The sequence below is a fragment of the Phascolarctos cinereus genome, unplaced genomic scaffold (genome assembly GCF_003287225.1).
Source record: "Phascolarctos cinereus isolate Bilbo 61053 unplaced genomic scaffold, phaCin_HiC Scaffold_2;HRSCAF=192, whole genome shotgun sequence".
NCBI classification, from domain to species: domain Eukaryota; kingdom Metazoa; phylum Chordata; class Mammalia; order Diprotodontia; family Phascolarctidae; genus Phascolarctos; species Phascolarctos cinereus.
The window spans coordinates 37,241,997-37,258,448 of record NW_027555625.1 but is presented as its reverse complement, the minus strand read 5'-3'; the positions used below and the strand labels follow the sequence as shown (position 1 = coordinate 37,258,448).

General features: G+C 34.7%; 1 long non-coding RNA gene across 1 annotated transcript; it reads right to left on the bottom strand.

Moving 5' to 3' along the window:
* Nucleotides 1-391: 391 nt before the first annotated feature.
* Nucleotides 392-3,120, bottom strand: LOC144455736 (uncharacterized). The gene is made up of 2 exons (XR_013484446.1): nt 2,800-3,120; nt 392-1,337 (listed from the first exon to the last, which is right to left on the bottom strand). It is a non-coding gene; the product is annotated as an uncharacterized LOC144455736 (long non-coding RNA).
* Nucleotides 3,121-16,452: the final 13,332 nt, after the last annotated feature.

The following is a 16,452-nucleotide window of genomic DNA, read 5'->3' as shown; positions in this document are numbered from 1 at the left end:
CTCTCCCAATATTACTAGCAGTAACCTCTGCTCGACCAGCATAACCTTTCGCTCCCTGAAGGTCCATGGGAGGATAACACTAAATCTTTGCCCCTTAAGAGGTCAGAGTTCTCTTTTCCCATGAAGCCTAAATAAGGACTCTCTGAATTGCATCTAGGGACTCAGAATCACAGCCTAGTTAGCTGGGGGAATCTTCCCACACTTCTTACATTCATGAAGACTCACTCTAGTGTGAATTCTCTGATGGACATAAAGTAGTGTCCTCAGGCCAAAGGCCTTCCTACATGCATTACACTCTTAAGGTTTGTTTCTTGAATGAATTCTTTGGTGCTGAGTAAGTGGTATCCTCTCTCTCAAGATCTTCCCACATTTATTCCATTTATAAGGTCTCTTTCCAATATGAACACTTTAATGTCAAGTAATATCTGAGTTGTAGGGGATGACCTTTCCACACTCCTTACACTTATAAAGAATGTCTCTGATGTGAATTTTCTGACATACAGTAAGCTGTGTCTTTGTCTTGAAAGCCTTCTGACATTGACTGCATTCCTAAGGTTTCTCTCCAGTATGAATTCTCTGATGCACAGTAAGCTGTGACTTACTCATGAAGTTCTTGCCACATACAGTACATTGATAAGATTTCTCTCCAGTATGAATTCTTTAATGTCAAATAAGTCCTGAGTTATATGGGAAAGCCTTCCCACACTCCTTACATTCAAAAAGAATGTCTCCAATATGAATTTTCTGATGCAGAGTAAGTTGTGTCTTAATCCTGAAGGCCTTCCCACATTCACAACATTCATAAGGTTTCTCTCCAGTGTGAACTCTTTGATGGCTAGTAAGTTCTGAGTTGTAAAGAAAAGCTTTCCCACACACCTTACATTTGTAAAGCGTCTCTCCAGCATGAATCCTCTGGTGCACAGAAAATAGTGTCTTCCTTCTGAGGGCCTCCATACATTCACAACATTCATAAAGTTTCTCTTCAGTATGAATTTTTTGATATTGAATAAGACCTGAGTTGTAAAGGAAACCCTTCCTACACTCCTTACATTCATAAAGAAAGTCTCCAGTATGAATTTTCTGATGCTCAGTGTGATGTCCCTTACTTTTGAAGGCCTGTCCACATTCACTACATTCATAAGGTTTCTGTCCATTATGAATTCTTTTATAATGAACAAATTCTGAGTAGTAGAGAAAAGCTTTCCCACACTCCTTATATTCATAAAGAATATCTCCAATACGAATTCTCTGATGCACTGTAAGTCATGAATTACTTCTGAAGGCCTTCCCACGTTCATTACATTCAGGAGATTTCTCTCCGGTAAATTCTCTGCTCTCTGAAAGGAAGAATAAAGAGCTGATTAAACTGGCCTTTTTTTTTTTAACCCTTTCCCAAGGTTCTTAGTCGTTCAAAGATTTTAGAGCTGTTCTCTTGCGTTCTCCCTAGTTTCACTACTCACTAAGGATCAATTTATCTTATGTGAAAGTTTGATGACTCAAAGGTAACCTATGTAAATGAATTCATTTGAGATAAAATTACCAGAGGGGGATGAATGAACCCTTATCCAACTTTCATTGGCTGATATTTGAATAGGATAAGACTATTCAGAAAAAAAACAGATGACTTATGATATAATATCATATCATATCATATCATATTTCCTTACCCTTTGAGGTGAAAATAGGAAAGGAAAAGACTGAACAGTTTAAGGGGAGACATAGATACATGAAGTAAACAGAATAAAGGAAGAAATATGAGGGAAAAAATGTGACAATTGTTGCCATAAATTTCCTCTAAAAATCCAACATATCTACTTTGTAAGGAATTGATTGAGATTCATAAGAGTAAGACATACAGGTATTTTTGACAAGAGAATTATTAATTGACTGAAACAGTACTGAACCTCTGGTAATCAAAGAAATTAAAATGAAAACAATTAGGAAGTACCAATAAATAGCCATTAGATTAGCAAAACTTCTTTAAAATGATAAATTTTGGCAGTGATGTTGAAATTGGTATTTAAGCTACTGCTGCCATTTTTCTTAAAAGTAACACAGCAATTTTAGCTAGTGGTACAAAACTGTTCATATCATTTGACACAATGGTCCCACTGCTAGGTCTGCATCCTTAAAATGTTACCAAAAACAAAGAATGCTCTAAATTTTTCACAACTTTTTGTGAAACAGCGAAGTAATGAAAACCTATAGGTCCAATACTGGAGTTATGGCCACACAAGCCCTGTCATATAAACATGTTGTTATGCCTTTATAAACATAATTTCAGAACATAAAGAAAAATAGGATGATATATAACATGATAAACTGAAGAAAGAGGAATTAGATTAGGATTAAGTATTTTAAAAAATAACAGCATCAAAGGAACATAATCATAAAAGAAAACATAAGGAATTATGGAAGAGAACTCAGAAGCAAAAGGAGTACATTACTTTATACCTTAAGCAATGTGCACATTTTAAAAGGGAGAATGAATTCATGCAAGTGAGGCAGGAGAATGCCTGCTTATGGTAAGATAATCTTCAATGAACAGAATAGAAATAACTGCCTTGTACTGAGGCAACAAATTTCTTTGAGAGTAGAGTACATTTCAGTAAGGAGATACACAGTAAGAGTAACTTTTTGAGGTAAAAAAAATGAATTTTTAAAGTCTCAGCTCCTCTTAACAGGCGTGAGAAACTTTGATAAACTACTTTGTTCAACATTTTACAAGAGCTTTGACCTAAAATGAACAACACATCAGTATTTTGCAATGACTCATCTGGTTCATTTTTATGTAGTCACCTGGAAAGTTGCTTCTTTGAATATCTGCCTCTGACATCCAAGGTGATTCCATTCTTTCCATCTGGTAGATCATATCTGGTTTAGAAACTGCAAATCCTGTTCATTGAAAAAGAAAAAGTGCTAAGGAGTCATTTCAGAATTCCATCATAAAACAGATAGATGAAATACTCCTCCCAACTCTTAGTAGAAAGGGGTTTTAAGGGTGCTGAATGTATCTTATACCACCAAGGGCACTATGTTAGCTGATTCTGAGATTTTTTTTCAACCATGCAGAGTGCAATGGGTTGGTTGAAGGGAAAAGTAGGGGTTTTTTTCTCTCTTTTTTACTTAAGATGGCAGAGGAGAAGAAATCAATTTTTTTAAAGCTTAATAAAAGTCTTTAGATCAGAAAACTTAATAAAAGAACTCAAAACTAGTTCAGCCTCTCTTTGGGAAAAAAATAGGCATGCTACGTACCTCAAAGATAGCACAAAGGACCATTGAAGAATATTCTGTGTTAAGGTAGCATGGAATACTGAATAGGACTTAGAAAAAAATAGTTCATTTGACTCACTGCCTCTTAGATAGTGGAAACACTGTGTATGATGAAACCTACATTGAGATTAAAAAGAAAATCTTTTTCACCCTCGGATGTCATTGGTCCACTGCACCACCTGGCTGCCCCTACTTGATCCCTTACTTCTGAAAGAACTGACAGATAACAATTGCTGAGCCTGACTGTGATGTTGCAAGATCATGAACAACGGGAGAGGAACAACAGGAGAAACAGGAATGTTTTTTTCAAAAAACAGAAGAGAACAGGATCAGGAAATTGTAGGTGCCATGCTGTTCAGTCCTGTTCAATTCTTCCTAACCCCGTTTGGGGTTTTCTTTGCAAAGATGCTGGAGTTGTTTGCCATTGCCTTCTCTGGCTCAATTTAGGGTAAGAAACTGAACTTTAAACAAGGTTAAATGACTTGCCCTGAGTCACAGAGCTAATAAAAGTTTAAGGCCAAATTTGAACTCTAGTCCTGCTGACCCACTCTGTGGACTGTGCCATCTAACTCTTCTCATAGTCTCAGTGAGTGCTTTTATCATCGCACAAAATTCTAGGTTGTATTCTCAAATGTTATTGATTTGTTTGTTTTTGCATTGCCTTTCCCTGCACAAATATATATTTCCCTTTCCCTATACAAAGAAGCATTCCTCATAACAAGGAATAAAAGAGAAAGCAGTTCAAGAAATCCAATTAACACCTTTGTTGATTCAGACAGTGTAAGTTACGTTCCACAAATATAACCCAAGTAGCGGCCTTTGAGCCCCGAAGACCTGAGTTCAACTCTGGCCTCAGATATTTGATACTTACTAGCTGTGTGACCCAGGGCAAGTCACATAATCCTGACTGCCTCAGCCAAAAAAAAAACCCCTCTAATTAACATCTTTATTGACTCAGACAGTATAAGTCATATTCCACAAATATAACCCACCACATATGCAATGAGGGGAAGAAGAAATAAAAAAGGGGGAGGTGTATCTGTCTTCCCTGCTCTTCCTGAGATATTGTTACTTTGAAAATAAGAGACAAGATGTATCATTGCATTTTATAATATATATTCCTTGAGGGGAAAATAGCCCCAGGCAAATTAAAAGGTAGTCAGATTTACAAAATGTATTATATTAAATGTGTTTTATATGTCTCATAATTTTACCATGGATGTTTATTTTCAAGAAGAGGAAATAATTAAAAATGTCTTCTCACTTCTGACATCCTTTCCTGTTGCATGACTATCACTCAAGTGGAAATTATGAAACACAAGAGTTTACTTAACTCTTAAGTGATAAACATGTATTTATTTCTTTATTGTTTCCCTAGGTCAAAGAAAGTGTTTTTCTAAACACTGTGGAGTGTTGTTTAATCTTTTAAAACATTTATTAAAAAAAACAAACCCAAGCTATAGTTAACTTGCTGCATTAAGTGATTCTTAGAAATAAAACTCCTTCACTCCCCTTCATTTGTCTAAAAGAATGATTTATGTGGTTTTTTTTCCCCTGTAAACTTTTCCTATTGTAATTTGGGTATGTTTGATTGTATCTTGTACTGTAAAGATATAGGTAGTGTGGTTTTTTATTCAGTTGTAAAAGAATTATACTTCAAAAAGATTTTTTTTTTGTCAGAATGTAAAGTTCCACATGGGTCTTATAATGATTTAAAATGTTATAAAAGTACTTAAGCTATACTTTTGATATCATAATGTACATTCATGTTAAATTGATCAGAATCTTTGCTAATATTTGAAAATATATTGTAATATCAAGTAACAGGATAGGAGAATGTATAACTTGATGTTATAAAATCTTTTACTTTAAAATTGAACTACAAAAACCTCAAATATAATCTGACTGTACTCTAGATTTTGAGAAAACAGATTTGAAGTAGTTCACAGGTATGGTAGGAATAAAATGCATTGGTCTTCCTAGCTCCAGATGTTGTGTCTTATGCATTTTGCCAACATGCCTAGTGTTGCCAGCACTGAGCAACTAGCACTAGAGCCGGCCCTCAACAAATTCCCCCTTTCAATTTTGCAAGCAGCTTGAGGTGATGAAACACAGTATGATGAATAACACTGCCCAAGAAAATGCATGAATCTCGCCTAAGCTGTGGTGAGCTATCTTAAGAGACAGGGAAAGAAGAAACACAAAATTAACACAAAACATAGCCAAAGTAGAAAATACAATAGCAAGCTAAATACATTTTTAAAAGGATTAAGTTGATCTATCCAAATTAACAATTTGTTTGCAATATCTTCAGGATCAATACCATCAATATGAGATTCAGCTACTTCATGTTGTATTTTGGATAATTGGCTAATTTCCCATGTAATATTTTCAGAGTGCCATGCACCCTGGAGCTTATTTAATATTTGTTCAATGATTGCCTTAACATTAGTGAAATTTGAATACACATATGGAGTTACACAGATAAAATCATATTTCAAATTGAAGTATGTTGTTAATAGTCCTATTTGTCTTCCTAAAGCTATCACTGACTGCTCTAAAACATCCAATTCTTGTTGCATCATAGCATCTATTTTAATTTGATGTTGTAAAACCACAGACCAATTATTAGCATACTAAGCAGTTCAAAATTGGCAGTAATATCATGAGGGTATTAATATTGAAGGTAATATTAGAATTGTGCCAGGCCCCCAACAGGTGGGCACTTGTCTTATCTCATGAGATATTAGGATCTGAAGCATCATAGGGTAGCAGGTAATAAATATATGAATATCTATAATCATATTGCAATAGCAACCTTGTTTTCAAGGGTTCTAACTTATCTGCTAAATACAATGTTGATTGTTCTAATAAATTGACTTTATACAATATATCAATAGCTTCTTGTGCATTAAGTACTAAACATATATTTTTGCTAAGTCATATACAAATTATGCAGTTTAGATTTCAGATTGTAGCACAATAGATGAAACAGTAGTAGATACAATAAAAGAAGCAACAATGATTAAACCAGTAATAAGGAGACCAATAAATTGTTTTGATTGACTTAAGGAGGAAGTAATAATTTGAAGAACATGTTCACCAGAATTCTGGAACTATCGTGTGAAATGTTGGTAGGAAAATAGCAAAAGATGATTGTCCTACCAAAAGTACAATATAGTCATTATTATCAATACATTGTTTGAGAGTATAATTGACACAATAACATTCTATTCAAAAGTAGTATTAGATTGAGTAAAATTTGCATATCCATTAGACAAACTGGTATTAAAAACTGATGTAACAAGAAAAAGACAAGATTCAATATTGTTGCTAAATTTTGAAAAACATATAGGTGTCCTGGATGCTAGAGATCTGAGGGTAATTGCAACATTGACTTTGTCCTGGAGATAGGGATCTTCTTGTCTTCTGAATATACAGGTGTTATTAGTATATGTATAGTCCCAATTTGTCCATATATGTGAGGGTTGCATCCAGGGTGGAAGAGGAAAATAAGTCCAGTGCTGAGCACTCTGTACATTACACACTTGAGCAGAAAGTAAAGCTACTATTGTTAAAAATACAAGTTCGGGAGTCTTCCTTACTCGATGAGAGGGAGCTTTCACTGGACCCCATGTGGGAAGGCAACTTGTCACTGTAGATTGGCTCCTTCTGTGCTTTCCCGAATTCTCATACTCTGTATTCAAGCTGTGAGTTGTTATATACACTCCTGACATCTTTCTCCGGTATCCGGACAGGTTTATCAAAGTTTTCTGAAAAATACAAGCACACCCTCATGCCCTCATTAGTAATGGATCCAGTAATGGATCCGGGCCTCTGGATGTTTTTAGGCTGGAGTGTACTCATCTTTGTTAATATTTAGAAAATTAATAGCCAATTATAAAAATTAATAGCCAATTGTCAAATTAATAACCAATTATCAATGGGGTAATAGCCCAGATCCCCTTTTTGTTTAAAAAGAATAATTTTAATATCTTTGTTTTTAATTATGTAAAATGTTTGTGATCAGAGAAATGTTATAAAAAGCATAAAAGAAAAAATGTTTTGCTAATGGAAGCTCTCAGGAGCATTATCTGTTTTAATTTGTTTAAGTACACTCATAACTGTGAAGGCTTGTAAAATATGATTGATCACAAGTTTAATTGTTCTTGTTTGTAAAGTGGCAAAAATGAAAGAAGAAAAAATATCCATTATAACATGAATATAAGAAAGCTTTTCAAAAGAAGGCATATAAGTTACATCCATTGTCAAATATGTTTGGGAGAAAAGCCTCTCGATTTGACAGGCTGTTAATTAAAAAATAATCATTATTCTTTATACTATGTTTCTAATACTGTAGGAGTTTATTCAAAAATAGTCACAAAATGTTTCTTTCTACAGTTAAGTTGTTGTATTGGCAGAATATAGTTAATAAAAGGCTCAATAAAAGCTTAATAAAAGTTAAGTGCAGCATTGTAGTTAAGAATCAATAATGGCATTGCTTTCAGTATATAATTGTGTTAGTAATATATTTTAACTTTGCAGTCTCTATATTTTGAGAGACATAAACAGATTACTTGTTATCAGAAACAACATTAATAGGCTCATAATATCCTGCTATACCTGTACTTAACCCTTCGGTGAATGTCATGGGTGCTGAAGGAATGGGGTTAAATCTAACAATCTTTTTGAAATACCTATGAATAATTAGTAAAAAAGGTTATATCTTAAGAAATAAGTAATTATCAATATCAATATGACCAGAAAAATAGTAATAGCAATTTGCCAATCCTCTAAAGAGGAAACAAGAGTGCCTATTTGTCTTTTATTATAAGGTTGATTAATAACAGAAAGTAAATTTCCTGTAAGTTAAAAATTGTAGGGGACACTGGAGTACTAAGAATAGCACCTGGTACCTCTTCATTTAAAAAATACGGGTGAGTTGAGCTTCAGGAATTTTTCTGTTGACTAAATAAAGCTCCTTTTTGCTTCAGGAGTTAATGTCCTAGGGGAATTTAGATTAGGATCTCTCTAAATGTAAAAAAGAAATTACACAAGTGTTCTGTAGTAATTTGGAGTGTGGTCGAAGCCAATTAATATCCTCTAAGAGTTTTTGAAAATCATAAAATGTTTTTAAAGAATTAAAGCATAAGTGTATTTTTTGTTTTACTCTTGTTTTGGTGACATATGACCTAGGTAGGAAATGGAGATTTTTCTTAAACTTTTTCTGGGCTATAATAAGCCCATATTCTTGTAAAGCTAATTGAGGCTGAGGAAATAAATGTGTGAGGTTTTTTAGTGGAACAGCTACAAAGTATGTCACTATAATGTATTATTTTTGCATTGAGAAATTTTTTCCTAATTGGTTGTATAGCTTTATTAACAAAATTTTGACACATTGTAGGGCTTTTTTCATGCCTTGAGGAAGGACTTTCTATTGAAACTGGTTGCAGGGTGTTCTGCATTAACACTGGGTAAAAAGCAAACAACATTTGTCAGCTTCTTGCAGTGGAATAGTAAAAAAGCAATCTTTTAAATCAATAACTATCAAAGGCTAGGAAACAGAATTCATAATGGGTGAAGGGAGACTTCATTAATAGCTCAGAGGTCATGAAGCATCCTCCATTTCGCTGACTTCATTTTAATAACAAAAACAGGTGAATTCCAAGGATTTGTAAAGAAGTTCTATGTGTCCTTTTAAAAGTCTTGTTCAACTAATTGTTTTACTGTAAAAAGCTTCCTTTTTGTCAAAAGCCACTGTTCCACCCAAACAATAACAGCTCCCCTAGATGTAAAATATTGTGCCCACAAATTAAAGGGAATTAATTGAGTTTCAGCTATCTATTATTCACTTAGTTTAAATTCATCTTAAAATAATTGATTAGTGGTGATCTACTAGGCAGGCTAAAGCTAATTATATCTTTAAGAGTTTTTAAAGAATCTTGCCATTTTGTAATATTTTGGGGGTCTAATTGTGGGCTGTGAAACAATATGTCCAAAGTAAGCAAAGGGTGATTTCTTTTGTGCCTTATCAGGAGTAATTATAAATCTTTGAGACTGAAGAGCTTGTTAAAGCTCACACATTAATAAGGAGAGTTCGCTAGTAAATAGAACAACTGTAAAATTTATCATCCATATAATAAATTTTTTTTCTGGGAATATTCTGCCTAACAAGTTTAATAGTGTATGAACAAAATTTTTGCACATGGTAGAAAACATTCCTTCTTAAAGGAACATAATAGGAAAACTTCAAATACTAATTTAATAGAGATGACTATACCCAAATTAAAACTCAAAACAGTTAGTTATAGTCGTAAGAATCTTTTGCCTTAAATAGCAAGTTTTACTAATCATGGCTTAAAGCCAGATATAGTTAATTTTACTCCCATGGAGTTGTAATAAGTAACAAAGATTTAGTAGGACACACATACATAAGAGATTTCACTTAACATCTTTCTTTTTCAAATTTAAACTTGTTCTGGGGGCAGCTAGTTGGCACACTGGATAGAGCACCGGCCCTGAAGTCAGGAGGACCTGAGTTCAAATCCGGCCTCAGACCAAACACTTAACACTTACTAGCTGTGTGACTCTGGGCAAGTCACTTAACCCCAGTTGCCTTAAAAAAAAAAGTCAGAAATTTAAACTTGTTCTGGTAAAAAAGCCAATTATTAGAAATCATTTCTATCTATTATATATAAAGTTGCAATTTCTCAGCAAGTTAAGTTCATTGTTTAAGAACTGCATAATCCTAACAAGTTCTTTTTTTCTTTTTCTTTTCTTTTCTTTTTTTTTTTTTTTTTGATTTTTCCTCAGGACAGATGACCTGGTCCACAACAGATAGTTACCAGGAGCCCAGGCAAATTTACAAAGTAGAGGGAATTGCCTTGTGCCCCTCCTTTTCACTCATAAGTAATTAAAAATTCTAGGTTTTAACATTAAAACATTAACATTTAACATTAAAACATTTAACATTAAAATCAAATAACTTAATTAACAATCTGGTAATTTTCATAAGTGATAGTCAACTTGTTTTAGCTATAAACTATTCTTTAATTACAGGTAAAGATGGAAATACCTGATTTTCTAATTGACAGTTATAAAACATTATGAGACAAAATTAACTGGACTTGATAAAATAATTTAGCTGTTTTTTACACAGCTTTCCCCTATCTTTCAGTCTTTAATTCACATTTTAATAGAATCTAAATTATTAAAAATTGTTTGACATAGCACAACACAATACAAAAGTTTACCAATTTGTAACAATACTAGATTTTTAAAACTTGAAACATATTACTGATTTGAATGAGCTAAATTATCTTTTGATTGCGTTCCAAATACATTAAAAAAAACTTTTCATTAATATCTCCTATTCACTATTCTCATTCTGTCTCTCACACCCCAACTTGGCCAGGGTTGGAATGCGAGAGAAAGGAAGAGAATATTTTCCAACAACTTATCTTGATAATCTTTCAATTTTACACCCAAAGCTTTGGCCAGAGCTTTAGAATGCAAAAAGGAAATAATTTTTTCCTAACAATTCTCAAAAAGTTTCCAAACCTTTTTACTTTCAAAACCTCTAATCACACTGTGCAAATAAATTATACCTTCCTTATGCTTGCTACACATACTCCTTTCTCCTACATGCTTAAACTTACTTGCCTTTTACAAATCATAAAACCTAAATAATAAAATATTTTTTCTCTCCTTCTATCCCCCATCCACCTGCTCCTGGGAGGAGGCTGGTATTAGGGAGGGGGGAAAGGGGAGAAAGCTAGCTGGCTGCAAAAGGTTTCAGATTACACACATACACACAGATACTCACATAGAACAGATAACATAATGACAGAGAGACTCTCGGTTCAGAGAGTTCATAAATCCCCTACACAAAGCAGACAACTCCTTTAGAGAATGAGCTTTCTCCACTTCTGTTGTTTAAGAGAAAGGAATACACATCTTTCACCTCATCCTCTCCTGCAATTCTAAGTTTCTCATCAAATAGTCTATTCGTCTCTTCTTCTTCCTCTCTTCCAGCCCCCGCATTTACCCTGGGCACTTTTGTTGCTAATGGCACATTCTCTGGAGGAGTGAGACATATTTTTAGCATGTTCCAAAATTACTGTAGCTGACTATTTGTAACAAATAAACTCCTTTCTGTCACTATTTCATTGAAAAGTTTTAGATAGCATTCTTTGTCTATGATTCCGCTTTGTGTTTGACCCATACTTTCAATCCCAGGCACGCCTCCCAAAACTGAAAGTAAGTGTGCGTGGCCGTTTCAAAGCAACACTATCTTTTGTGCTCTAGCCCCTTTTCCTTTCTATTCTTATGCTCTATTACCGAGCCTTTATTCTATCTTATCTCTAATCTCCCACTAAGCCTGGTGACCTTAGCCCTAAAACTGCTAAGGGATAATTTGTAATGACTGTCGCTCCCTTTTCCTTGAATCCGCAGCGTCCAGCTGCCAAGGACCTTGTTCCACAGCGTAATAGCCGCCAAGGGTTTTTCTTTTCTATACAGTATACACCACAAGAGGGATTGAGTATGTGACCTTGGCCCTGTCAATACACATCCCTGGCTTCAGTTTCTTCATTTGTAAAATGAATGGCATGGAAGCCATCATCATTGTAGGCCATTCTAAATCCTCTGATCTTGAGTGAAGAGAATACTTGGAGAAATGAACTAGGCCATCTTACATGTTCTAGATAACAAGCAAAACTGGGACAAGATATAAGAGAGCTGAAGGTGCTAGATGCTAATCCACTGTGCTCTGCACTCCTGGATTCAAATCACTTTCTTGTGGATGTCTTTCACCTATGTTCCCATCATCCTGAAAGTGTCCTATGTGTGCGGCTCTACCCCCCTGAAAATGTCTGACCTCATGTCATCTCAGATGGTAAGCAAGGTCAGGCTTAGATAACATATGGATAGGAGATTGCCTAGGAATGTTTGCTACTGCATCTGAGAATCAGCACAGTGTAATTCATACAGTACTGGACTTGGAATAAGGAAGGCTTAATTTCAAATCTCACCTCACAAATTTAGTGTAATTCTGCGCAAGTCACTCTGTCTCTCTTTGCTTCAGTTTCCTCATCTACAAAATAAGGCTTTGGTCTCAATGGCCCCTCGATGAAATTTTAAAAAATTAACCAAAATCTGCTTTTCCCCCCCAAATCCATGGTGTCTTTTGTCCTCAGTCCTCTGGAATTATGGATAGTCATTCAGTTGATTAGAATTCTTACACCTTTAAAAATTGCATTTTTAAAAACAATATTATTGTTAATTTATAGTTCTTCCCCTGGCTCTGTTCATTTTACTCTGCATCATTGTTCATACTATTTTTTCCATGTCTCATTAATTAATTAATTAATCAATTTATTTATTTATTTATTTTTGGTCAGAGTAAAGTTTTTTTGTCTTTGTTGTTTATTTTCTTTTTTTTAACTTAATAGTATTTTTTCAATTTCACATATACTTTTCAACATTTATTTTTGTAAGATTTTGAATTATACGTTTTTCTCTGCCCTCCCCAAGACAGCAATTATGTAAAAGTTATACCTGTGCAATCATGCTAAACATATTTCCACATTAATCACATTCTGAAAGAGGAATCAGAACAAAACGGAAAAACCACAAGAAAGAAAAAACAAAAATAGTGAACTCGGTATATTTCAATCTGCATTCAGACTCCACAGTTCTTTCTCTGGATGTGGTTCTATCACGATTCTTTTACAATTACCTTGGATCGTTGTATTGCTGAGAAGAGCTAAGTCTGTCATAGTTGATAATTGCACAATGTTGCTGTGAACAATATGCTGGTTCTGCTCACTTCACCTAGCATCAGTTCATGTAAGTCTTTCCAGGTTTTTTCCAAAATCCACCTTCTCATAATTTCTTATAGAACAATAGTATTCCATTACATCCATATTCCACAACTTGTTCAGCCATTAACCCATGTTTCTTTTAAATCATCTATTTCCTCTTTTCTCCTCCCAGCTCCTTTCTTTCTCTGTTTTTAGAAATACATTTTCTCTTAAGGGCTGCTTTGGCCACACCTTAAAATTTGGTATTTTGCATTAGTATTGTCATATTTAACAAAATCATCTATCATTTCTATAATTTCTTCAGTTACCTATTCTTTAGAATTTGTTCAACCTCCATTGGACTTTAATCTCTTTTTTTCACTGGCCCATTAAAAATATGGCTTTCACTGTTGTCATTAAAGAATGTGTATAATAATTCTGGTTTTCTGAATTTGTGAGGATTTTGTATCCAAATATATTATCAATTTTTGCTAAGATTCAAACCCAGGTGAGAAACATGTATACTCTTTTAAATACTCATTCAATATTCAAAACTAGTTTAAGATATCTAAATTTTCTAAAATTGTATACAGGTCATGACTTCTTATTTATTGTTTGGCAAGATTTATTTAGGGTTAAAATGGCTATATTGGGGTAATCCATTATTATATTTTTATTGTCCATTTCTCTTTATAATTCATTTAGTTTTTCCTTTAAGTCTTTAGCTGTGATGTCATTTAGCACACATATTTTAAGAATTGAAATTCAATCACTGTCTATGTTGCCTTTCTGAAAAACATAATTTTTCCATTTATCTCTTTTAATTAAGTCTATTTTTGCTGTTGCCTTGTCTGAAATCACAGTCAAGTCAATGGTGATACATCTGGGCTGCAAGCCAGGGTGACTGGGAATATGGTGGTCCCCTGGAGAGTAATAAAGAAGGCAGGAAGACGGGAGAGTTGGGGGGGGGGAAGATTGTGATGTACCTCACTTGGGGAGCAGGGAGAAATGTCTTGTTTTGAAATGTTCAGGCAATGTAATTCATACTAGGGGGGAGGTCTGCATAACATATATTGATGATCCGTAGATAAGGGACAGAATATGCTTGGTTAATAAACGATTTAAGTATAGAAAATGCAAGAATGAAGAAGTTGATTTTCAAAAGACAAGGATGGAAAGAACTATGACATACCAAGGAATCAAAAATAAATGTAACAAGATTATACAGATCAAGTGGGTCTCAAATGAAGAGATATGAGGAGATACTCCCAACTTACCTCTCAGTGAAAGTGGGAGGTCCACAAATGTTATACATAGCACATGGTTTTAGACTTTCTCAATGTATTGATCAGTCAAGCTGATTACTTTTCCTCTTAAAAAACAAAAAATCCCCACTATTTGTCTTATAGGATGGCTCTCATGGGAGAACATATAGGATAATTTTATTTACATAAAAGCATACGTGTCTAATGGTAGCCATCTCTAGGCTGAAATGGAGAGAGAAGCAAAAAAAAAGAAATTTACATGATAATTTTATTGTACATTTGAAAAAATAGCAAGTTGTGCATAGCAGATTTGGATTTTCATCTTTTTTATGTTCATCTTTTTTACTGTACTTTGTTAAGGAAATGCTTGTTTTATTCCATCAATTATGAATAAAATCTAAAAAAATGTTACCACTTCTGAAACAGAGAAGATGGAGATCACTAGAGGAGAATGTTTACTGAACTGTGACATAAAGTTACTATCACTGGTATTTTTATGCAACTACTTTTTTGGTTTAAAGCATATAATTTAGAGGGTGAAGGAAAAAAATCTTTTTCTAGAAATGACTATAGTGAAATAGCACAAAGCCTTACAGAAGAAATAAAAGAAACCTTTCTAATTTCTCTCTAACCACTCATTTACTCATATATTCTAGGACTGTGCAAGAATTCAAAGTCAGTAGCCCAGAGGCTTTGCAGAATCTACCCTCTCTTTTTAGAAACTTGGTAAATGTCACCTTTTCTGTCCTGTGGCACTTTGCCCCATTCTCCAAGATCTTTCAGAGACACATGATAGTGGCTAAGCAATGAAGCATATTATACACTCCCATCAGAACAGCTGGATCCTGACTTTTACTTCTGGCATCCACTTCGCGTTCACAGTTTCTGGGGCTCTAATTCCTAGTTCAAAGTTCACCACTGTTTAATGAGAAAACAAAAGCCAAGGAAGATTTTAGTTGTTTAGCTTTCTCACAGGTATCCCTTTGTCATCACCATCACACCATGAACGCTGAAATATGGTCTTCACTATTTTTTGATCTTGCCTCCAAGCTAGATTTTAAAAATCTTTTGGCAACTTTTATCACAAGAATAATTTGTTTCAGGCTTTGTTGTCTCTCCACTACTCTTTTCCAAACTGCTCTATTTCTTTTTTTATTCATCCTGAATTAATGGCAATTTAAGATATTTTTATCATCATGATTAGTTATGCTTCAAGTCAATCAGCCATTAAAAATTACAGCTGAATACAATGATCCAAGATAACTCTGAAGGACTCATGATGAACCCTACAGCCTCCAACTGTCAATCAGGAAGAGATCCTGAAGCCCAGGTGGTAGAGCAGGCAAACACCAACACCTGGACCTCCCAGGGCCTCAGTGGGGGTGGGGTGGGAACTGGTGGAAACCAGCTGAGAAAACTACCAGGTGCCTTAGCACTCTACCACAAAGAAATCTCCCAGTGCATTAGCAGAAACGAGGAAGGCCACACACCAAGGGGCCCTAGGCAGATAAACACCCTGCACCATCCCTCTAAAAGGAGCTGAAGAAAGCTAAAGGAAAGGAAAAGCAGGTAACCCAGAATTGCCTGAAAGTTCCAGCCTTGCTGATTATTCCAGCCCAACATGAGGTAACCTACCAGAACCCTACTGCCTCCAAATGCAAACATAAGAGGCCCCAGCACACTGGACCCAGCCAGTGACCAAGACCTAGGCTCCCAACACAAGAAGCTTGGGTCAGTACCCTCTGTTCCTCAGCTGGACAGCTCAATCTCTTTAAAGGCCAGGGAATAAAGAAACACCATGAGTAAAAAGAAACATACCATAGATTCATATTATGAGAAGAGTGAAAATCAAGGCAGAAATTCTGAAGAGGACAACATCAAAAGGGAATAAGAACTGGTCTGAAGCCCAAAAAGCCTTCTTAGAAGAGCTCAAGAAGGATTTTAAAAGTCAAATGAGAGAGGTAGAAGAGTCCTTAAAAATTCAATTGGCCAACTGGAAAAAAAGTACAATGAAGAAAACAAGTCCCTAAAAAACACAACTGGCCAACTGAAGAAGTACAAAAACTAACAGAAGAAAACAATCGGTTAAAAACTCGAAAAGGACAAATGGA